Source organism: Chiloscyllium punctatum, chromosome 28, assembly GCF_047496795.1.
Source record: "Chiloscyllium punctatum isolate Juve2018m chromosome 28, sChiPun1.3, whole genome shotgun sequence".
NCBI classification, from domain to species: Eukaryota; Metazoa; Chordata; class Chondrichthyes; order Orectolobiformes; family Hemiscylliidae; genus Chiloscyllium; species Chiloscyllium punctatum.
Window position 1 is genome coordinate 8819731 of NC_092766.1, and position 27314 is coordinate 8847044.

A 27314-nucleotide genomic window follows, 5' to 3' on the forward strand; every position below is an offset into this window, starting at 1 on the left:
GCAACCAGGTTGGAGCCAAGCGCACAACACTGCAAACGCGGCCTCTCCTCATGTCACGATGTGTGTGTGGGGGGTTGGGGGGGGGGTAAACCACTCTGCAAATCTGAAACGCGACACACCTCGACCCTCGCCTCACACCCATAATCTCTGAAATTTCGAGGGGGGTGGGGGAGGCGAAGAGCTATCCCAGAGGTCACACCTGTTTAACTATTTCCGACCCCTCTCTGTGAAACCTATCTTTTACCTTACCCGCTCTACAATTCCGGTCCGATTTGCAAAAAGACAAAATCACGTTTTGAAACCAGTCAGCTTTCCCGATTCTCCTTGGTAGATTTATCTTCGATGTTGTGTACAAATTTTCTCACGGTACCTTTAAGAGAGCTATGCGGCCAACAGTTGTTCTTGGCAGTTCTCCCCCTAACTGTTCAAAGTGTCCCTTTTTTTTAAGCCCGAAGTATTAAATCATTTGATGCCATCAAAACATTAAATTCGAATGCCTTTGGATTTTGGTCTCTGGGGCATGATTTAAACGGATTGGCCCAATTTGAATGTGTTTTTGTTCTATGGCAACACAGCACCAGCAACTCCTTTCGACCGAGTGCTAAATTGTTTGGTACACTGTGCGCTTTTGGTCAGTTCTTGCTCGCTTCCTCCCTCTCTTAAAGGTACACTACACACCCACACCTTCATAACACTTGCGCAGTGTCCGTCAATCTGTCTGACGCATCGAGAGCCACAAGGTCAGAGGCCTAGCGACTGGGAAGCCTAGAGGTTTCGGAAGAGGGTTAGCATCGTAGATGGGAGGAATGGGGAGGGGGGCGAGTGGTTACTGGGGGGATCTCTAGGTTTGAGATTCAGGCCAGCTCTCTCTCTCTCTCTCTCTCTTGATCTCTCTCTGACAATCTGAGGAGCAGAACTTGACATCAGTCTCCCAATAGGCCTGAAGCCTGAGGCCTACCTCAGCACGGAGCTGGACAGAAACGGGAGAGGGGTGTGGTGAGGAGGTTATTGGGGTCAGGAGGGAAGAGAGGGGCGCGCGAGGAGTTGGGGGGGAGGGAGGGAGGAACCTCAGAGTTTTTGATTTTTGTTCCCACCCCACCTCCGGGGTGGGGTGCGGTGGGGGTGGGGAAGGGGGAACGCCACCCTCCCTTCTCCGGTGTCCTTCTGACTCTCAGGCTCCGGAACTTTCTCTCTGCCGCAGCTTTGGCCGAAACTCAGGCCGTCATTGTCATCGCTTGTCGTCACAGTAACGCACGCATGTATTGCTTCCACGGTAACCAGCATCCCATCGCCTCCATTGCGTCAGTGTGGCATGACTAACCAAGTCCTCTTGTGACGCCTGTTTCCTCTCTCTCTCTCTCTCTCTCGCTTCCCGAATAAACCCCACCCATCCCCCACACACTCCGCATCCCCTCCTTCCCCTTCCTCTCTCACCTCCACTCCCCACCTCCACTCCTCACAGCCTGTTTCTCAGCCGCTCTTGAGGCCTCCTCCACCAACAAAGCCTCTACCACCAGGCCCCGTGGTCAAAGTTTGCCAGGTAACGACGCTAGGCATGCTGGGAGAATTAGTCATTGGTCGGGTGGAGCGGTGGGGGGAAGAAAATGCACTGAATGGGCCTCCGCGCGCGCGCGTGTGTGTAACAGGCTCGAGGAGGAGAAGGATGGGCTGAATGGCCTCATCTGGATGCTTTTGGGGCTGAAATCTGATCCACCTTTGGGGCTTGGGAATCACTCCCACACTTGGCAAGAGTGAGTTGGCCGCCATCTTGGATTCTCTACAGGTTGGAGATTCTGAGCGGCAATGTGGGGGAAGGGAGGGGGGTGCAGGGGTGTGATGATGGGTGCGTGGGTGGGTCCCCTTCGGCAGAGTTTGTCGTGGGGGGTGGGGATCCTTTGGAAACGGGACACCCACCCACCTCTCCTCAGTTCCCCAGAAACTCATCTATCTCAACCCCTTTCTCCCCCCCTTTCCACCACCACCACCAACACCACCCTCCCACACACCCCAACGTCTCCCCTCACAGCCCAGGAGGCAGAACCCACCAGGATGGCCCCCTCCTCCATCAGCAGATCTCCCGGCAGACCCCACCACGAAGGGGGGCAAACAGGTAAGGTGGATTGGGGGCAGGGGGGAGGGAGGTGGAGCTGGAGGATGGAAACACGGGTAGGGTTCAGGAAGGGTGAGGTCGGGTTGTGGGAGGGATGGAATCCCGGGTCCCAATGCCGACGAGACTACACCCGCCCCAGCATCCCGGGAATGCCAACAACTGCCCCCGCCACCCCTGTCCCTGCGGCAATACCTGAGGAAGACATCCAGCCCAACCAATCCCAAACGCTGTTCCGCCCGGAGACTTGACAAACTCGCTGATCCGGTGACCCTTGACCCTTGACCCTTGAATGCTTGACTGTCCAGACTGCACCTTACCCCTCACTCCTCTTAGCCCAGACCTCACTCCCCTCTCTCCCCCCTCCCTCTCCATCTTCATTCCCCTCGGGCCGTGCCCCTAATGAAACCACTGCCACTCCGGATTCACATCAATGCCCCCCTCCCCATCAGTACCCCTTGCCCCTTAGCCTCACAACCAATTTCCCCCCTTACCTTAACCACAGGAACAACATTCCCTTTATATATAAGAGAAACAACATTCCCTTTATATATAACAGGAACAACATTCCCTTTATATATAACAGAAACAACGTTCCCTTTATATATAACAGTAACATCATTCCCTTTATATATAACAGAAACAACATTCCCTTTATATATAACAGTAACAACGTTCCCTTTATATATAACAGTAACATCATTCCCTTTATATATAACAGAAACAACATTCCCTTTATATATAACAGTAACAACGTTCCCTTTATATATAACAGAAACAACATTCCCTTTATATATAACAGTAACAACGTTCCCTTTATATATAACAGAAACAACATTCCCTTTTTATATAACAGGAACAACATTCCCTTTATATATAACAGAAACAACGTTCCCTTTATATATAACAGTAACATCATTCCCCTTTATATATAACAGAAAACAACATTCCCTTTATATATAACAGTAACAACGTTCCCTTTATATATAACAGTAACATCATTCCCTTTATATATAACAGAAACAACATTCCCTTTATATATAACAGTAACAACGTTCCCTTTATATATAACAGTAACATCATTCCCTTTATATATAACAGAAACAACATTCCCTTTATATATAACAGAAACAACGTTCCCTTTATATATAACAGTAACAACATTCCCTTTATATATAAAAGTAACAACGTTCCCTTTATATATAACAGTAACATCATTCCCTTTATATATAACAGAAACAACATTCCCTTTATATATAACAGTAACAACATTCCCATTATATAAAACAGTAACATCGTTCCCTTTATATATAACAGGAACAACGTTCCCTTTATATATAACAGAAACAACATTCCCTTTATATATAACAGAAACAACGTTCCCTTTATATATAACAGTAACAACATTCCCTTTATATATAACAGAAACAAACGTTCCCTTTATATATAACAGTAACAACGTTCCCTTTATATATAACAGAAACAACATTCCCTTTATATATAACAGACAAACGTTCCCTTTATATATAACAGTAACAACATTCCCTTTATATATAACAGAAACAACGTTCCCTTTATATATAACAGTAACAACGTTCCCTTTATATATAACAGTAACAACATTCCCTTTATATATAACCGAAACAACATTCCCTTTATATATAACAGAAACAACATTCCCTTTATATATCACAGAAACAACGTTCCCTTTATAAAAAACAGTAACAACGTTCCCTTTATATATAACAGTAACAACATTCCCTTTATATATAACCGAAACAACATTCCCTTTATATATAACAGAAACAACATTCCCTTTATATATCACAGAAACAACATCCCCTTTATATATAACAGTAACAACATTCCCTTTATATATAACAGAAACAACATTCCCTTTATATATAACAGTAACAACGTTCCCTTTATATATAACAGAAACAACATTCCCTTTATATATAGCAGTAACATCATTCCCTTTATATATAACAGAAACAACATTCCCTTTATATATAACAGAAACAACGTTCCCTTTAAATATAACAGTAACATCATTCCCTTTATATATAACAGTAACAACATTCCCTTTATATATAACAGAAACAACGTTCCCTTTATATATAACAGTAACAACGTTCCCTTTATATATAACAGTAACAACATTCCCTTTATATATAACAGAAACAACATTCCCTTTATATATCACAGAAACAACATCCCCTTTATATATAACAGTAACAACATTCCCTTTATATATAACCGAAACAACATTCCCTTTATATATAACAGAAATAACATTCCCTTTATATATCACAGAAACAACATCCCCTTTATATATAACAGTAACAACGTTCCCTTTATATATAACAGTAACAACATTCCCTTTATATATAACAGTAACAACATTCCCTTTATATATAACAGAAACAACATCCCCTTTATATATAACAGTAACAACGTTCCCTTTATATATAACAGGAACAACATTCCCTTTATATATAACAGTAACAACATTCCCTTTATATATAACAGTAACAACATTCCCTTTATATATAACAGAAACAACGTTCCCTTTATATATAACAGAAACAACGTTCCCTTTATATATAACAGTAACAACGTTCCCTTTATATATAACAGTAACAACGTTCCCTTTATATATAACAGAAACAACGTTCCCTTTATATATAACAGTAACAACGTTCCCTTTATATATAACAGAAACAACATTCCCTTTATATAAAACAGTAACAACATTCCCTTTATATATAACAGAAACAACGTTCCCTTTATATATAACAGTAACAACGTTCCCTTTATATATAACAGTAACAATGTTCCCTTTATATATAACAGTAACAATGTTCCCTTTATATATAACAGTAACAACGTTCCCTTTATATATAACAGTAACAACATTCCCTTTATATATAACAGTAACAACATTCCCTTTATATATAACAGTAACAACGTTCCCTTTATATATCAGTAACAACATTCCCTTTATATATAACACAAACAACATTCCCTTTATATATAACAGTAACAACATTCCCTTTATATATAACAGTAACAACATTCCCTTTATATATAACAGAAACAACGTTCCCTTTATATGTAACAGTAACAACGTTCCCTTTATATATAACTGCAACAACATTCCCTTTATATATAACGGTAACAACGTTCCCTTTATATATCAGAAACAACATTCCCTTTATATATAACAGAAACAACATTCCCTTTATATTTTACAGAAACAACATTCCCTTTATATATAACAGTAACATCATTCCCTTTATATATAACAGTAACAACATTCCCTTTATATATAACAGCAACAACATTCCCTTTATATATAACGGTAACAACGTTCCCTTTATATATAACAGCAACAACATTCCCTTTATATATAACAGTAACAACATTCCCTTTATGTATAACAGAAACAACATTCCCGGAATATATAACAGTAACATCATTCCCTTTATATATAACAGGAACAACGTTCCCTTTATATATAACAGTAACAACGTTCCCTTTATATATAACAGTAACATCATTCCCTTTATATATAACAGTAACATCATTCCCTTTATATATAACAGTAACAACGTTCCCTTTATATATAACAGTAACAATGTTCCCTTTATATATAACAGTAACAACGTTCCCTTTATATATCAGTAACAACATTCCCTTTATATATAACAGTAACAACGTTCCCTTTATATATAACAGAAACAACGTTCCCTTTATATATAACAGAAACTACGTTCCCTTTATATATAACAGTAACAACATTCCCTTTATATATAACACAAACAACATTCCCTTTATATATAACAGTAACAACATTCCCTTTATATATAACAGAAACAACATTCCCTTTATATTTTACAGAAACAACATTCCCTTTATATATAACAGAAACAACATTCCCTTTATATATAACAGTAACATCATTCCCTTTATATATAACAGTAACAACATTCCCTTTATATATAACAGCAACAACATTCCCTTTATATATAACAGTAACAACGTTCCCTTTATATGTAACAGTAACAACATTCCCTTTATATATAACGGTAACAACATTCCCTTTATATATAACAGAAACAACATTCCCTTTATATTTTACAGAAACAACATTCCCTTTATATATAACAGAAACAACATTCCCTTTATATATAACAGTAACATCATTCCCTTTATATATAACAGTAACAACATTCCCTTTATATATAACAGCAACAACATTCCCTTTATATATAACAGTAACAACGTTCCCTTTATATATAACAGCAACAACATTCCCTTTATATATAACAGAAACAACATTCCCTTTATATATAACAGTAACATCATTCCCTTTATATATAACAGTAACAACGTTCCCTTTATATATAACAGTAACAACGTTCCCTGTATATATAACAGAAACAACATTCCCTTTATATATAACAGAAACAACGTTCCCTTTATATATAACAGAAACAACATTCCCTTTATATATCACAGTAACAACATTCCCTTTATATATAACAGAAACAACGTTCCCTTTACATATAACAGTAACAACATTCCCTTTATATATAACACAAACAACATTCCCTTTATATATAACAGTAACAACATTCCCTTTATATATAACAGAAACAACATTCCCTTTATATTTTACAGAAACAACATTCCCTTTATATATAACAGAAACAACATTCCCTTTATATATAACAGTAACATCATTCCCTTTATATATAACAGAAACAACATTCCCTTTATATTTTACAGAAACAACATTCCCTTTATATATAACAGAAACAACATTCCCTTTATATATAACAGTAACATCATTCCCTTTATATATAACAGTAACAACATTCCCTTTATATATAACAGCAACAACATTCCCTTTATATATAACAGTAACAACATTCCCTTTATATATAACAGAAACAACATTCCCTTTATATTTTACAGAAACAACATTCCCTTTATATATAACAGAAACAACATTCCCTTTATATATAACAGTAACATCATTCCCTTTATATATAACAGCAACAACATTCCCTTTATATATAACAGTAACAACGTTCCCTTTATATGTAACAGCAACAACATTCCCTTTATATATAACGGTAACAACGTTCCCTTTATATATAACAGTAACAACGTTCCCTTTATATATAACAGCAGCAACATTCCCTTTATATATAACAGTAACAACATTCCCTTTATATATAACAGAAACAACATTCCCTTTATATATAACAGTAACATCATTCCCTTTATATATAACAGTAACAACGTTCCCTTTATATATAACAGAAACAACGTTCCCTTTATATATAACGGTAACAACGTTCCCTTTATATATAACGGTAACAACGTTCCCTTTATATATAACAGTAACAACATTCCCTTTATATATAACAGAAACAACATTCCCTTTATATATCACAGTAACATCATTCCCTTTATATATAACAGTAACAACGTTCCCTTTATATATAACAGTAACAATGTTCCCTTTATATATAACAGTAACAACGTTCCCTTTATACATCAGTAACAACATTCCCTTTATATATAACAGTAACAACGTTCCCTTTATATATAACAGAAACAACGTTCCCTTTATATATAACAGAAACAACATTCCCTTTATATATCACAGTAACAACATTCCCTTTATGTATAACACAAACAACATTCCCTTTATATATAACAGTAACAACATTCCCTTTATATATAACAGTAACAACATTCCCTTTATATATAACAGAAACAACATTCCCTTTATATTTTACAGAAACAACATTCCCTTTATATATAACAGAAACAACATTCCCTTTATATATAACAGTAACATCATTCCCTTTATATATAACAGTAACAACATTCCCTTTATATATAACAGCAACAACATTCCCTTTATATATAACAGTAACAACGTTCCCTTTATATGTAACAGCAACAACATTCCCTTTATATATAACAGAAACAACGTTCCCTTTATATATAACAGAAACAACATTCCCTTTATATATAACTTAAACAACATTCCCTTTATATATAACAGTAACAACATTCCCTTTATATATAACAGAAACAACATTCCCTTTATATATAACAGTAACAACATTCCCTTTATATATAACAGTAACAACGTTCCCTCTACATATAACAGTAACATCATTCCCTTTATATATAACAGTAACATCATTCCCTTTATATATAACAGAAACATCATTCCCTTTACATATAACAGTAACAACGTTCCCTTTATATATAACAGTAACAACGTTCCCTCTATATATAACAGTAACATCATTCCCTTTATGTATAACAGAAACAACATTCCCTTTATATATAACAGTGACAACATTCCCTTTATATATAACAGAAACAACATTCCCTTTATATATAACTTAAACAACATTCCCTTTGTATATAACAGGAACAACATTCCCTTTATGTATAACAGAAACAACATTCCCTTTATATATAACAGTAACATCATTCCCTTTATATATAACAGTAACAACGTTCCCTTTATATATAACAGTAACAACGTTCCCTTTATATATAACAGTAACAACGTTCCCTTTATATATAACAGTAACAACGTTCCCTTTATATATCAGTAACAACATTCCCTTTATATATAACAGTAACAACGTTCCCTTTATATATAACAGAAAGAACGTTCCCTTTATATATAACAGAAACAACATTCCCTTTATATATCACAGTAACAACATTCCCTTTATATATAACAGTAACAACGTTCCCTTTATATATTAGTAACAACATTCCCTTTATATATAACAGAAACAACGTTCCCTTTATATATAACAGTAACAACATTCCCTTTATATATAACACAAACAACATTCCCTTTATATATAACAGTAACAACATTCCCTTTATATATAACAGAAACAACATTCCCTTTATATTTTACAGAAACAACATTCCCTTTATATATAACAGAAACAACATTCCCTTTATATATAACAGTAACATCATTCCCTTTATATATAACAGTAACAACATTCCCTTTATATATAACAGAAACAACATTCCCTTTATATATAACAGTAACAACGTTCCCTTTATATATAACAGAAACAACATTCCCTTTATATATAACAGTAACAACGTTCCCTTTATATATAACAGAAACAACGTTCCCTTTATATATAACAGAAACAACATTCCCTTTATATATAACTTAAACAACATTCCCTTTATATATAACAGTAACAACATTCCCTTTATATATAACAGAAACAACATTCCCTTTATATATAACAGTAACAACATTCCCTTTATATATAACAGTAACAACGTTCCCTCTACATATAACAGTAACATCATTCCCTTTATATATAACAGTAACATCATTCCCTTTATATATAACAGAAACATCATTCCCTTTACATATAACAGTAACAACGTTCCCTTTATATATAACAGTAACAACGTTCCCTCTATATATAACAGTAACATCATTCCCTTTATGTATAACAGAAACAACATTCCCTTTATATATAACAGTGACAACATTCCCTTTATATATAACAGAAACAACATTCCCTTTATATATAACTTAAACAACATTCCCTTTATGTATAACTTAAACAACATTCCCTTTATATATAACAGTAACAACGTTCCCTTTATATATAACAGAAACAACGTTCCCTTTATATATAACTTAAACAACATTCCCTTTATATATAACAGAAACAACATTCCCTATATATATAACAGTAAGAACGTTCCCTTTATATATAACAGAAACAACATTCCCTTTATATATAACAGTAACATCATTCCCTTTATATATAACAGTAACAACATTCCCTTTATATATAACAGCAACAACATTCCCTTTATATATAACAGTAACAACGTTCCCTTTATATGTAACAGCAACAACATTCCCTTTATATATAACGGTAACAACGTTCCCTTTATATATAACAGTAACAACGTTCCCTTTATATATAACAGCAACAACATTCCCTTTATATATAACAGTAACAACATTCCCTTTATATATAACAGAAACAACATTCCCTTTATATATAACAGTAACATCATTCCCTTTATATATAACAGTAACAACGTTACCTTTATATATAACAGAAATAACATTCCCTTTATATATAACAGTAATAACGTTCCCTTTATATGTAACAGCAACAACATTCCCTTTATATATAACGGTAACAACGTTCCCTTTATATATAACAGTAACAACATTCCCTTTATATATAACAGAAACAACATTCCCTTTATATATAACAGTAACAACATTCCCTTTATATATAACAGTAACAACATTCCCTTTATATATAACAGTAACAACGTTCCCTTTATATATAACAGAAACAACATTCCCTTTATATATAACAGAAACAACGTTCCCTTTATATATAACAGAAACAACATTCCCTTTATATATAACAGTAACAACATTCCCTTTATATATAACAGTAACAACGTTCCCTCTACATATAACAGTAACATCATTCCCTTTATATATAACAGTAACATCATTCCCTTTATATATAACAGAAACATCATTCCCTTTACATATAACAGTAACAACGTTCCCTTTATATATAACAGTAACAACGTTCCCTCCATATATAACAGTAACATCATTCCCTTTATGTATAACAGTAACATCATTCCCTTTATATATAACAGTAACAACGTTCCCTTTATATATAACAGAAACAACATTCCCTTTATATATAACAGTAACAACGTTCCCTTTATATATAACAGTAACATCATTCCCTTTATATATAACAGTAACAACGTTCCCTTTATATATAACAGTAACAACGTTCCCTTTATATATAACAGTAACAATGTTCCCTTTATATATAACAGTAACAACGTTCCCTTTATATATCAGTAACAACATTCCCTTTATATATAACAGTAACAACGTTCCCGTTATATATAACAGAAAGAACGTTCCCTTTATATATAACAGAAACAACATTCCCTTTATATATCACAGTAACAACATTCCCTTTATATATAACAGTAACAACGTTCCCTTTATATATCAGTAACAACATTCCCTTTATATATAACAGAAACAACGTTCCCTTTATATATAACAGTAACAACATTCCCTTTATATATAACACAAACAACATTCCCTTTATATATAACAGTAACAACATTCCCTTTATATATAACAGTAATAACGTTCCCTTTATATGTAACAGCAACAACATTCCCTTTATATATAACGGTAACAACGTTCCCTTTATATATAACAGTAACAACATTCCCTTTATATATAACAGAAACAACATTCCCTTTATATATAACAGTAACAACATTCCCTTTATATATAACAGTAACAACATTCCCTTTATATATAACAGTAACAACGTTCCCTTTATATATAACAGAAACAACATTCCCTTTATATATAACAGAAACAACGTTCCCTTTATATATAACAGAAACAACATTCCCTTTATATATAACAGTAACAACATTCCCTTTATATATAACAGTAACAACGTTCCCTCTACATATAACAGTAACATCATTCCCTTTATATATAACAGTAACATCATTCCCTTTATATATAACAGAAACATCATTCCCTTTACATATAACAGTAACAACGTTCCCTTTATATATAACAGTAACAACGTTCCCTCCATATATAACAGTAACATCATTCCCTTTATGTATAACAGTAACATCATTCCCTTTATATATAACAGTAACAACGTTCCCTTTATATATAACAGTAACAACATTCCCTTTATATATAACAGTAACAACGTTCCCTTTATATATAACAGTAACATCATTCCCTTTATATATAACAGTAACAACGTTCCCTTTATATATAACAGTAACAACGTTCCCTTTATATATAACAGTAACAATGTTCCCTTTATATATAACAGTAACAACGTTCCCTTTATATATCAGTAACAACATTCCCTTTATATATAACAGTAACAACGTTCCCGTTATATATAACAGAAAGAACGTTCCCTTTATATATAACAGAAACAACATTCCCTTTATATATCACAGTAACAACATTCCCTTTATATATAACAGTAACAACGTTCCCTTTATATATCAGTAACAACATTCCCTTTATATATAACAGAAACAACGTTCCCTTTATATATAACAGTAACAACATTCCCTTTATATATAACACAAACAACATTCCCTTTATATATAACAGTAACAACATTCCCTTTATATATAACAGAAACAACATTCCCTTTATATTTTACAGAAACAACATTCCCTTTATATATAACAGAAACAACATTCCCTTTATATATAACAGTAACATCATTCCCTTTATATATAACAGAAACAACATTCCCTTTATATATAACAGTAACAACGTTCCCTTTATATATAACAGGAACAACATTCCCTTTATATATAACAGTAACAACGTTCCCTTTATATATAACAGAAACAACGTTCCCTTTATATATAACAGAAACAACATTCCCTTTATATATAACTTAAACAACATTCCCTTTATATATAACAGTAACAACATTCCCTTTATATATAACAGAAACAACATTCCCTTTATATATAACAGTAACAACATTCCCTTTATATATAACAGTAACAACGTTCCCTCTACATATAACAGTAACATCATTCCCTTTATATATAACAGTAACATCATTCCCTTTATATATAACAGAAACATCATTCCCTTTACATATAACAGTAACAACGTTCCCTTTATATATAACAGTAACAACGTTCCCTCTATATATAACAGTAACATCATTCCCTTTATGTATAACAGAAACAACATTCCCTTTATATATAACAGTGACAACATTCCCTTTATATATAACAGTCACAACATTCCCTTTATATATAACAGTAACATCATTCCCTTTATATATAACAGAAACATCATTCCCTTTACATATAACAGTAACAACGTTCCCTTTATATATAACAGTAACAACGTTCCCTCTATATATAACAGTAACATCATTCCCTTTATATATAACAGTAACATCATTCCCTTTATATATAACAGAAACATCATTCCCTTTACATATAACAGTAACAACGTTCCCTTTATATATAACAGTAACAACGTTCCCTCTATATATAACAGTAACATCATTCCCTTTATGTATAACAGAAACAACATTCCCTTTATAGATAACAGTGACAACATTCCCTTTATATATAACAGAAACAACATTCCCTTTATATATAACTTAAACAACATTCCCTTTATATATAACTTAAACAACATTCCCTTTATATATAACAGTAACAACGTTCCCTTTATATATAACAGAAACAATGTTCCCTTTATATATAACTTAAACAACATTCCCTTTATATATAACAGAAACAACATTCCCTTTATATATAACAGTATCAACATTCCCTTTATATATAACAGGAAGAACGTTCCCTTTATATATAACAGTAACAACATTCCCTATATATATAACAGTAAGAACGTTCCCTTTATATATAACAGAAACAACATTCCCTTTATATATAACAGAAACAACGTTCCCTTTATATATAACAGTAACAACATTCCCTTTATATATAACTTAAACAACGTTCCCTTTATATATCACAGTAACAACATTCCCTTTATATATAACAGTAAGAACGTTCCCTTTATATATAACAGTAACAACGTTCCCTTTATATATAACAGTAAGAACGTTCCCTTTATATATAACAGAAACAACATTCCCTTTATATATAACAGTAACATCATTCCCTTTATATATAACAGTAACAACATTCCCTTTATATATAACAGCAACAACATTCCCTTTATATATAACAGTAACAACGTTCCCTTTATATGTAACAGCAACAACATTCCCTTTATATATAACGGTAACAACGTTCCCTTTATATATAACAGTAACAACGTTCCCTTTATATATAACAGCAACAACATTCCCTTTATATATAACAGTAACAACATTCCCTTTATATATAACAGAAACAACATTCCCTTTATATATAACAGTAACATCATTCCCTTTATATATAACAGTAACAACGTTCCCTTTATATATAACAGAAATAACATTCCCTTTATATACAACAGTAACAACGTTCCCTTTATATGTAACAGCAACAACATTCCCTTTATATATAACGGTAACAACGTTCCCTTTATATATAACAGTAACAACATTCCCTTTATATATAACAGTAACAACGTTCCCTTTATATATAACAGAAACAACATTCCCTTTATATATAACAGAAACAACGTTCCCTTTATATATAACAGAAACAACATTCCCTTTATATATAACTTAAACAACATTCCCTTTATATATAACTTAAACAACATTCCCTTTATATATAACAGTAACAACATTCCCTTTATATATAACAGAAACAACATTCCCTTTATATATAACAGTAACAACATTCCCTTTATATATAACAGTAACAACGTTCCCTCTACATATAACAGTAACATCATTCCCTTTATATATAACAGTAACATCATTCCCTTTATATATAACAGAAACATCATTCCCTTTACATATAACATTAACAACGTTCCCTTTATATATAACAGTAACAACGTTCCCTCCATATATAACAGTAACATCATTCCCTTTATGTATAACAGAAACAACATTCCCTTTATATATAACAGTGACAACATTCCCTTTATATATAACAGAAACAACATTCCCTTTATATATAACTTAAACAACATTCCCTTTATATATAACAGTAACAACATTCCCTTTATGTATAACAGAAACAACATTCCCTTTATATATAACAGTAACATCATTCCCTTTATATATAACAGTAACAACGTTCCCTTTATATATAACAGTAACAACATTCCCTTTATATATAACAGTAACAACGTTCCCTTTATATATAACAGTAACATCGTTCCCTTTATATATAACAGTAACAACGTTCCCTTTATATATAACAGTAACAACGTTCCCTTTATATATAACAGTAACAATGTTCCCTTTATATATAACAGTAACAACGTTCCCTTTATATATCAGTAACAACATTCCCTTTATATATAACAGTAACAACGTTCCCTTTATATATAACAGAAAGAACGTTCCCTTTATATATAACAGAAACAACATTCCCTTTATATATCACAGTAACAACATTCCCTTTATATATAACAGTAACAACGTTCCCTTTATATATCAGTAACAACATTCCCTTTATATATAACAGAAACAACGTTCCCTTTATATATAACAGTAACAACATTCCCTTTATATATAACACAAACAACATTCCCTTTATATATAACAGTAACAACATTCCCTTTATATATAACAGAAACAACATTCCCTTTATATATAACAGTAACAACATTCCCTTTATATATAACAGTAACAACGTTCCCTCTACATATAACAGTAACATCATTCCCTTTATATATAACAGTAACATCATTCCCTTTATATATAACAGAAACATCATTCCCTTTACATATAACAGTAACAACGTTCCCTTTATATATAACAGTAACAACGTTCCCTCTATATATAACAGTAACATCATTCCCTTTATGTATAACAGAAACAACATTCCCTTTATATATAACAGTGACAACATTCCCTTTATATATAACAGAAACAACATTCCCTTTATATATAACTTAAACAACATTCCCTTTGTATATAACAGGAACAACATTCCCTTTATGTATAACAGAAACAACATTCCCTTTATATATAACAGTAACATCATTCCCTTTATATATAACAGTAACAACGTTCCCTTTATATATAACAGTAACAACGTTCCCTTTATATATAACAGTAACAACGTTCCCTTTATATATCAGTAACAACATTCCCTTTATATATAACAGTAACAACGTTCCCTTTATATATAACAGAAAGAACGTTCCCTTTATATATAACAGAAACAACATTCCCTTTATATATCACAGTAACAACATTCCCTTTATATATAACAGTAACAACGTTCCCTTTATATATTAGTAACAACATTCCCTTTATATATAACAGAAACAACGTTCCCTTTATATATAACAGTAACAACATTCCCTTTATATATAACACAAACAACATTCCCTTTATATATAACAGTAACAACATTCCCTTTATATATAACAGAAACAACATTCCCTTTATATTTTACAGAAACAACATTCCCTTTATATATAACAGAAACAACATTCCCTTTATATATAACAGTAACATCATTCCCTTTATATATAACAGTAACAACATTCCCTTTATATATAACAGAAACAACATTCCCTTTATATATAACAGTAACAACGTTCCCTTTATATATAACAGAAACAACATTCCCTTTATATATAACAGTAACAACGTTCCCTTTATATATAACAGAAACAACGTTCCCTTTATATATAACAGAAACAACATTCCCTTTATATATAACTTAAACAACATTCCCTTTATATATAACAGTAACAACATTCCCTTTATATATAACAGAAACAACATTCCCTTTATATATAACAGTAACAACATTCCCTTTATATATAACAGTAACAACGTTCCCTCTACATATAACAGTAACATCATTCCCTTTATATATAACAGTAACATCATTCCCTTTATATATAACAGTAACATCATTCCCTTTATATATAACAGAAACATCATTCCCTTTACATATAACAGTAACAACGTTCCCTTTATATATAACAGTAACAACGTTCCCTCTATATATAACAGTAACATCATTCCCTTTATGTATAACAGAAACAACATTCCCTTTATATATAACAGTGACAACATTCCCTTTATATATAACAGAAACAACATTCCCTTTATATATAACTTAAACAACATTCCCTTTATGTATAACTTAAACAACATTCCCTTTATATATAACAGTAACAACGTTCCCTTTATATATAACAGAAACAACGTTCCCTTTATATATAACTTAAACAACATTCCCTTTATATATAACAGAAACAACATTCCCTTTATATATAACAGAAACAACATTCCCTATATATATAACAGTAAGAACGTTCCCTTTATATATAACAGAAACAACATTCCCTTTATATATAACAGTAACATCATTCCCTTTATATATAACAGTAACAACATTCCCTTTATATATAACAGCAACAACATTCCCTTTATATATAACAGTAACAACGTTCCCTTTATATGTAACAGCAACAACATTCCCTTTATATATAACGGTAACAACGTTCCCTTTATATATAACAGTAACAACGTTCCCTTTATATATAACAGCAACAACATTCCCTTTATATATAACAGTAACAACATTCCCTTTATATATAACAGAAACAACATTCCCTTTATATATAACAGTAACATCATTCCCTTTATATATAACAGTAACAACGTTACCTTTATATATAACAGAAATAACATTCCCTTTATATATAACAGTAACAACGTTCCCTTTATATGTAACAGCAACAACATTCCCTTTATATATAACGGTAACAACGTTCCCTTTATATATAACAGTAACAACATTCCCTTTATATATAACAGAAACAACATTCCCTTTATATATAACAGTAACAACATTCCCTTTATATATAACAGTAACAACGTTCCCTTTATATATAACAGAAACAACATTCCCTTTATATATAACAGAAACAACGTTCCCTTTATATATAACAGAAACAACATTCCCTTTATATATAACAGTAACAACATTCCCTTTATATATAACAGTAACAACGTTCCCTCTACATATAACAGTAACATCATTCCCTTTATATATAACAGTAACATCATTCCCTTTATATATAACAGAAACATCATTCCCTTTACATATAACAGTAACAACGTTCCCTTTATATATAACAGTAACAACGTTCCCTCCATATATAACAGTAACATCATTCCCTTTATGTATAACAGAAACAACATTCCCTTTACATATAACAGTGACAACATTCCCTTTATATATAACAGAAACAACATTCCCTTTATATATAACTTAAACAACATTCCCTTTATATATAACAGTAACAACATTCCCTTTATGTATAACAGTAACATCATTCCCTTTATATATAACAGTAACAACGTTCCCTTTATATATAACAGTAACAACATTCCCTTTATATATAACAGTAACAACGTTCCCTTTATATATAACAGTAACATCATTCCCTTTATATATAACAGTAACAACGTTCCCTTTATATATAACAGTAACAACGTTCCCTTTATATATAACAGTAACAATGTTCCCTTTATATATAACAGTAACAACGTTCCCGTTATATATAACAGAAAGAACGTTCCCTTTATATATAACAGAAACAACATTCCCTTTATATATCACAGTAACAACATTCCCTTTATGTATAACAGAAACAACATTCCCTTTATATATAACAGTAACAACATTCCCTTTATGTATAACAGAAACAACATTCCCTTTATATATAACAGTAACATCATTCCCTTTATATATAACAGTAACAACGTTCCCTTTATATATAACAGTAACAACATTCCCTTTATATATAACAGTAACAACGTTCCCTTTATATATAACAGTAACATCATTCCCTTTATATATAACAGTAACAACGTTCCCTTTATATATAACAGTAACAACGTTCCCTTTATATATATCAGTAACAACATTCCCTTTATATATAACAGTAACAACGTTCCCGTTATATATAACAGAAAGAACGTTCCCTTTATATATAACAGAAACAACATTCCCTTTATATATCACAGTAACAACATTCCCTTTATATATAACAGTAACAACGTTCCCTTTATATATCAGTAACAACATTCCCTTTATATATAACAGAAACAACGTTCCCTTTATATATAACAGTAACAACATTCCCTTTATATATAACACAAACAACATTCCCTTTATATATAACAGTAACAACATTCCCTTTATATATAACAGAAACAACATTCCCTTTATATTTTACAGAAACAACATTCCCTTTATATATAACAGAAACAACATTCCCTTTATATATAACAGTAACATCATTCCCTTTATATATAACAGAAACAACATTCCCTTTATATATAACAGTAACAACGTTCCCTTTATATATAACAGGAACAACATTCCCTTTATATATAACAGTAACAACGTTCCCTTTATATATAACAGAAACAACGTTCCCTTTATATATAACAGAAACAACATTCCCTTTATATATAACTTAAACAACATTCCCTTTATATATAACAGTAACAACATTCCCTTTATATATAACAGAAACAACATTCCCTTTATATATAACAGTAACAACATTCCCTTTATATATAACAGTAACAACGTTCCCTCTACATATAACAGTAACATCATTCCCTTTATATATAACAGTAACATCATTCCCTTTATATATAACAGAAACATCATTCCCTTTACATATAACAGTAACAACGTTCCCTTTATATATAACAGTAACAACGTTCCCTCTATATATAACAGTAACATCATTCCCTTTATGTATAACAGAAACAACATTCCCTTTATATATAACAGTGACAACATTCCCTTTATATATAACAGTCACAACATTCCCTTTATATATAACAGTAACATCATTCCCTTTATATATAACAGAAACATCATTCCCTTTACATATAACAGTAACAACGTTCCCTTTATATATAACAGTAACAACGTTCCCTCTATATATAACAGTAACATCATTCCCTTTATATATAACAGTAACATCATTCCCTTTATATATAACAGAAACATCATTCCCTTTACATATAACAGTAACAACGTTCCCTTTATATATAACAGTAACAACGTTCCCTCTATATATAACAGTAACATCATTCCCTTTATGTATAACAGAAACAACATTCCCTTTATAGATAACAGTGACAACATTCCCTTTATATATAACAGAAACAACATTCCCTTTATATATAACTTAAACAACATTCCCTTTATATATAACTTAAACAACATTCCCTTTATATATAACAGTAACAACGTTCCCTTTATATATAACAGAAACAATGTTCCCTTTATATATAACTTAAACAACATTCCCTTTATATATAACAGAAACAACATTCCCTTTATATATAACAGTATCAACATTCCCTTTATATATAACAGGAAGAACGTTCCCTTTATATATAACAGTAACAACATTCCCTATATATATAACAGTAAGAACGTTCCCTTTATATATAACAGAAACAACATTCCCTTTATATATAACAGAAACAACGTTCCCTTTATATATAACAGTAACAACATTCCCTTTATATATAACTTAAACAACGTTCCCTTTATATATCACAGTAACAACATTCCCTTTATATATAACAGTAAGAACGTTCCCTTTATATATAACAGTAACAACGTTCCCTTTATATATAACAGTAAGAACGTTCCCTTTATATATAACAGAAACAACATTCCCTTTATATATAACAGTAACATCATTCCCTTTATATATAACAGTAACAACATTCCCTTTATATATAACAGCAACAACATTCCCTTTATATATAACAGTAACAACGTTCCCTTTATATGTTACAGCAACAACATTCCCTTTATATATAACGGTAACAACGTTCCCTTTATATATAACAGTAACAACGTTCCCTTTATATATAACAGCAACAACATTCCCTTTATATATAACAGTAACAACATTCCCTTTATATATAACAGAAACAACATTCCCTTTATATATAACAGTAACATCATTCCCTTTATATATAACAGTAACAACGTTCCCTTTATATATAACAGAAATAACATTCCCTTTATATACAACAGTAACAACGTTCCCTTTATATGTAACAGCAACAACATTCCCTTTATATATAACGGTAACAACGTTCCCTTTATATATAACAGTAACAACATTCCCTTTATATATAACAGTAACAACGTTCCCTTTATATATAACAGAAACAACATTCCCTTTATATATAACAGAAACAACGTTCCCTTTATATATAACAGAAACAACATTCCCTTTATATATAACTTAAACAACATTCCCTTTATATATAACAGTAACAACATTCCCTTTATATATAACAGAAACAACATTCCCTTTATATATAACAGTAACAACATTCCCTTTATATATAACAGTAACAACGTTCCCTCTACATATAACAGTAACATCATTCCCTTTATATATAACAGTAACATCATTCCCTTTATATATAACAGAAACATCATTCCCTTTACATATAACATTAACAACGTTCCCTTTATATATAACAGTAACAACGTTCCCTCCATATATAACAGTAACATCATTCCCTTTATGTATAACAGAAACAACATTCCCTTTATATATAACAGTGACAACATTCCCTTTATATATAACAGAAACAACATTCCCTTTATATATAACTTAAACAACATTCCCTTTATATATAACAGTAACAACATTCCCTTTATGTATAACAGAAACAACATTCCCTTTATATATAACAGTAACATCATTCCCTTTATATATAACAGTAACAACGTTCCCTTTATATATAACAGTAACAACATTCCCTTTATATATAACAGTAACAACGTTCCCTTTATATATAACAGTAACATCGTTCCCTTTATATATAACAGTAACAACGTTCCCTTTATATATAACAGTAACAACGTTCCCTTTATATATAACAGTAACAATGTTCCCTTTATATATAACAGTAACAACGTTCCCTTTATATATCAGTAACAACATTCCCTTTATATATAACAGTAACAACGTTCCCTTTATATATAACAGAAAGAACGTTCCCTTTATATATAACAGAAACAACATTCCCTTTATATATCACAGTAACAACATTCCCTTTATATATAACAGTAACAACGTTCCCTTTATATATCAGTAACAACATTCCCTTTATATATAACAGAAACAACGTTCCCTTTATATATAACAGTAACAACATTCCCTTTATATATAACACAAACAACATTCCCTTTATATATAACAGTAACAACATTCCCTTTATATATAACAGAAACAACATTCCCTTTATATTTTACAGAAACAACATTCCCTTTATATATAACAGTAACAACATTCCCTTTATATATAACAGTAACAACATTCCCTTTATATATAACAGAAACAACATTCCCTTTATATATAACAGTAACAACGTTCCCTTTATATATAACAGAAACAACGTTCCCTTTATATATAACAGAAACAACATTCCCTTTATATATAACTTAAACAACATTCCCTTTATATATAACAGTAACAACATTCCCTTTATATATAACAGAAACAACATTCCCTTTATATATAACAGTAACAACATTCCCTTTATATATAACAGTAACAACGTTCCCTCTACATATAACAGTAACATCATTCCCTTTATATATAACAGTAACATCATTCCCTTTATATATAACAGAAACATCATTCCCTTTACATATAACAGTAACAACGTTCCCTTTATATATAACAGTAACAACGTTCCCTCTATATATAACAGTAACATCATTCCCTTTATGTATAACAGAAACAACATTCCCTTTATATATAACCGTGACAACATTCCCTTTATATATAACAGTAACAACATTCCCTTTATATATAACAGTAACATCATTCCCTTTATATATAACAGAAACATCATTCCCTTTACATATAACAGTAACAACGTTCCCTTTATATATAACATTAACAACGTTCCCTCTATATATAACAGTAACATCATTCCCTTTATGTATAACAGAAACAACATTCCCTTTATATATAACAGTGACAACATTCCCTTTATATATAACAGAAACAACATTCCCTTTATATATAACTTAAACAACATTCCCTTTATATATAACTTAAACAACATTCCCTTTATATATAACAGTAACAACGTTCCCTTTATATATAACAGAAACAATGTTCCCTTTATATATAACTTAAACAACATTCCCTTTATATATAACAGAAACAACATTCCCTTTATATATAACAGTATCAACATTCCCTTTATATATAACAGGAAGAACGTTCCCTTTATATATAACAGTAACAACATTCCCTATATATATAACAGTAAGAACGTTCCCTTTATATATAACAGAAACAACATTCCCTTTATATATAACAGAAACAACGTTCCCTTTATATATAACAGTAACAACATTCCCTTTATATATAACTTAAACAACGTTCCCTTTATATATCACAGTAACAACATTCCCTTTATATATAACAGGAAGAACGTTCCCTTTATATATAACAGTAACAACGTTCCCTTTATATATAACAGTAAGAACGTTCCCTTTATATATAACAGAAACAACATTCCCTTTATATATAACAGTAACAACATTCCCTTTATATATAACAGTACCAACATTCCCTTTATATATAACAGAAACAACATTCCCTTTATATATAACAGTAACAACGTTCCCTTTATATATAACAGAAACAACATTCCCTTTATATATAACAGTAACAACATTCCCTTTATATATAACAGAAACAACATTCCCTTTATATATAACAGTAACAACATTCCCTTTATATATAACAGAAACAACATTCCCTTTATATATAACAGTAACAACGTTCCCTTTATATACAACAGAAACAACATTCCCTTTATATATAACAGTAACAACGTTCCCTTTATATATAACAGAAACAACGTTCCCTTTATATATAACAGAAACAACATTCCCTTTATATATAACTTAAACAACATTCCCTTTATATATAACAGAAACAACATTCCCTTTATATATAACAGTAACAACATTCCCTTTATATATAACAGTAACAACGTTCCCTCTACATATAACAGTAACATCATTCCCTTTATATATAACAGTAACATCATTCCCTTTATATATAACAGAAACATCATTCCCTTTACATATAACAGTAACAACGTTCCCTTTATATATAACAGTAACAACGTTCCCTCTATATATAACAGTAACATCATTCCCTTTATGTATTACAGAAACAACATTCCCTTTATATATAACAGTGACAACATTTCCTTTATATATAACAGTAACAACATTCCCTTTATATATAACAGTAACATCATTCCCTTTATATATAACAGAAACATCATTCCCTTTACATATAACAGTAACAACGTTCCCTTTATATATAACAGTAACAACGTTCCCTCTATATATAACAGTAACATCATTCCCTTTATATATAACAGTAACATCATTCCCTTTATATATAACAGAAACATCATTCCCTTTACATATAACAGTAACAACGTTCCCTTTATATATAACAGTAACAACGTTCCCTCTATATATAACAGTAACATCATTCCCTTTATGTATAACAGAAACAACATTCCCTTTATATATAACAGTGACAACATTCCCTTTATATATAACAGAAACAACATTCCCTTTATATATAACTTAAACAACATTCCCTTTATATATAACTTAAACAACATTCCCTTTATATATAACAGTAACAACGTTCCCTTTATATATAACAGAAACAATGTTCCCTTTATATATAACTTAAACAACATTCCCTTTATATATAACAGAAACAACATTCCCTTTATATATAACAGTATCAACATTCCCTTTATATATAACAGGAAGAACGTTCCCTTTATATATAACAGTAACAACATTCCCTATATATATAACAGTAAGAACGTTCCCTTTATATATAACAGAAACAACATTCCCTTTATATATAACAGAAACAACGTTCCCTTTATATATAACAGTAACAACATTCCCTTTATATATAACAGTAACATCATTCCCTTTATATATAACAGTAACATCATTCCCTTTATATATAACAGAAACATCATTCCCTTTACATATAACAGTAACAACGTTCCCTTTATATATAACAGTAACAACGTTCCCTCTATATATAACAGTAACATCATTCCCTTTATGTATTACAGAAACAACATTCCCTTTATATATAACAGTGACAACATTTCCTTTATATATAACAGTAACAACATTCCCTTTATATATAACAGTAACATCATTCCCTTTATATATAACAGAAACATCATTCCCTTTACATATAACAGTAACAACGTTCCCTTTATATATAACAGTAACAACGTTCCCTCTATATATAACAGTAACATCATTCCCTTTATATATAACAGTAACATCATTCCCTTTATATATAACAGAAACATCATTCCCTTTACATATAACAGTAACAACGTTCCCTTTATATATAACAGTAACAACGTTCCCTCTATATATAACAGTAACATCATTCCCTTTATGTATAACAGAAACAACATTCCCTTTATATATAACAGTGACAACATTCCCTTTATATATAACAGAAACAACATTCCCTTTATATATAACTTAAACAACATTCCCTTTATATATAACAGTAACAACGTTCCCTTTATATATAACAGAAACAATGTTCCCTTTATATATAACTTAAACAACATTCCCTTTATATATAACAGAAACAACATTCCCTTTATATATAACAGTATCAACATTCCCTTTATATATAACAGGAAGAACGTTCCCTTTATATATTACAGTAACAACATTCCCTATATATATAACAGTAAGAACGTTCCCTTTATATATAACAGAAACAACATTCCCTTTATATATAACAGAAACAACGTTCCCTTTATATATAACAGTAACAACATTCCCTTTATATATAACTTAAACAACGTTCCCTTTATATATCACAGTAACAACATTCCCTTTATATATAACAGTAAGAACGTTCCCTTTATATATAACAGTAACAACGTTCCCTTTATATATAACAGTAAGAACGTTCCCTTTATATATAACAGAAACAACATTCCCTTTATATATAACAGTAACAACATTCCCTTTATATATAACAGTACCAACATTCCCTTTATATATAACAGAAACAACATTCCCTTTATATATAACAGTAACAACGTTCCCTTTATATATAACAGTAACAACGTTCCCTTTATATATAACAGAAACAACATTCCCTTTATATATAACAGTAACAACATTCCCTTTATATATAACAGAAACAACATTCCCTTTATATATAACAGTAACAACATTCCCTTTATATATAACAGAAACAACATTCCCTTTATATATAACAGTAACAACATTCCCTTTATATATAACAGTAAGAACGTTCCCTTTATATATAACAGTAAGAACGTTCCCTTTGTATATAACAGAAACAACATTCCCTTTATATATAACAGTAACAACATTCCCTTTATATATAACAGAAACAACATTCCCTTTATATATAACAGTAACAACATTCCCTTTATATATAACAGAAACAACATTCCCTTTATATATAACAGGAACAACGTTCCCTTTATATATAACAGGAACAACGTTCCCTTAATATATCACAGGAACAATGTTTCCTTTACATATAACCATTAACAGTGTTTCCTGGATTCTATATTTTGCCACCTTGATCTCATGTTCTCCCCTTAACCCCCTGGATCTGAACTCCTGCACCACACATTGACCACAGAATATTCCAGCGCAGTGCAGGCCCTTCGGTCCTCAGTGTTGTGCTGACCCAACCTGAAACATTCCCTTTATATATAACAGTAACATCATTCCCTTTATATATAACAGTAACAACATTCCCTTTATATATAACTTAAACAACGTTCCCTTTATATATAACAGTAACAACATTCCCTTTATATATAACAGAAACAACATTCCCTTTATATATAACTTAAACAACATTCCCTTTATATATAACAGTAACAACATTCCCTTTATATATAACTTAAACAACGTTCCCTTTATATATAACAGTAACAACATTCCCTTTATATATAACAGAAACAACATCCCCTTTATATATAACAGAAACAACATTCCCTTTATATATAACTTAAACAACATTCCCTTTACATATAACAGAAACAACATTCCGTTTATATATAACAGTAACAACATTCCCTTTATATATAACAGAAACAACGTTCCCTTTATATATAACAGTAACAACGTTCCCTTTATATATAACAGAAACATCGTTCCCTTTATATATAACAGTAACAACGTTCCCTTTATATATAACAGAAACATCGTTCCCTTTATATATAACAGGAACAACGTTCCCTTAATATATCACAGGAACAATGTTTCC

The 27314-nt window shown here is 30.8% G+C and overlaps 1 long non-coding RNA gene across 1 annotated transcript in view; it reads left to right on the forward strand.

The window, feature by feature from the left end:
* Positions 1-1206: 1206 nt before the first annotated feature.
* LOC140453970 (uncharacterized) overlaps positions 1207-27314 on the forward strand; it is a 78373-nt gene continuing 52265 nt past the window's right edge. The window contains exons 1-2 of the long non-coding RNA XR_011952530.1: positions 1207-1540; positions 2027-2110. This is a non-coding gene — a long non-coding RNA (uncharacterized lncRNA). The remainder of the gene's footprint in view (positions 1541-2026; positions 2111-27314) is intronic.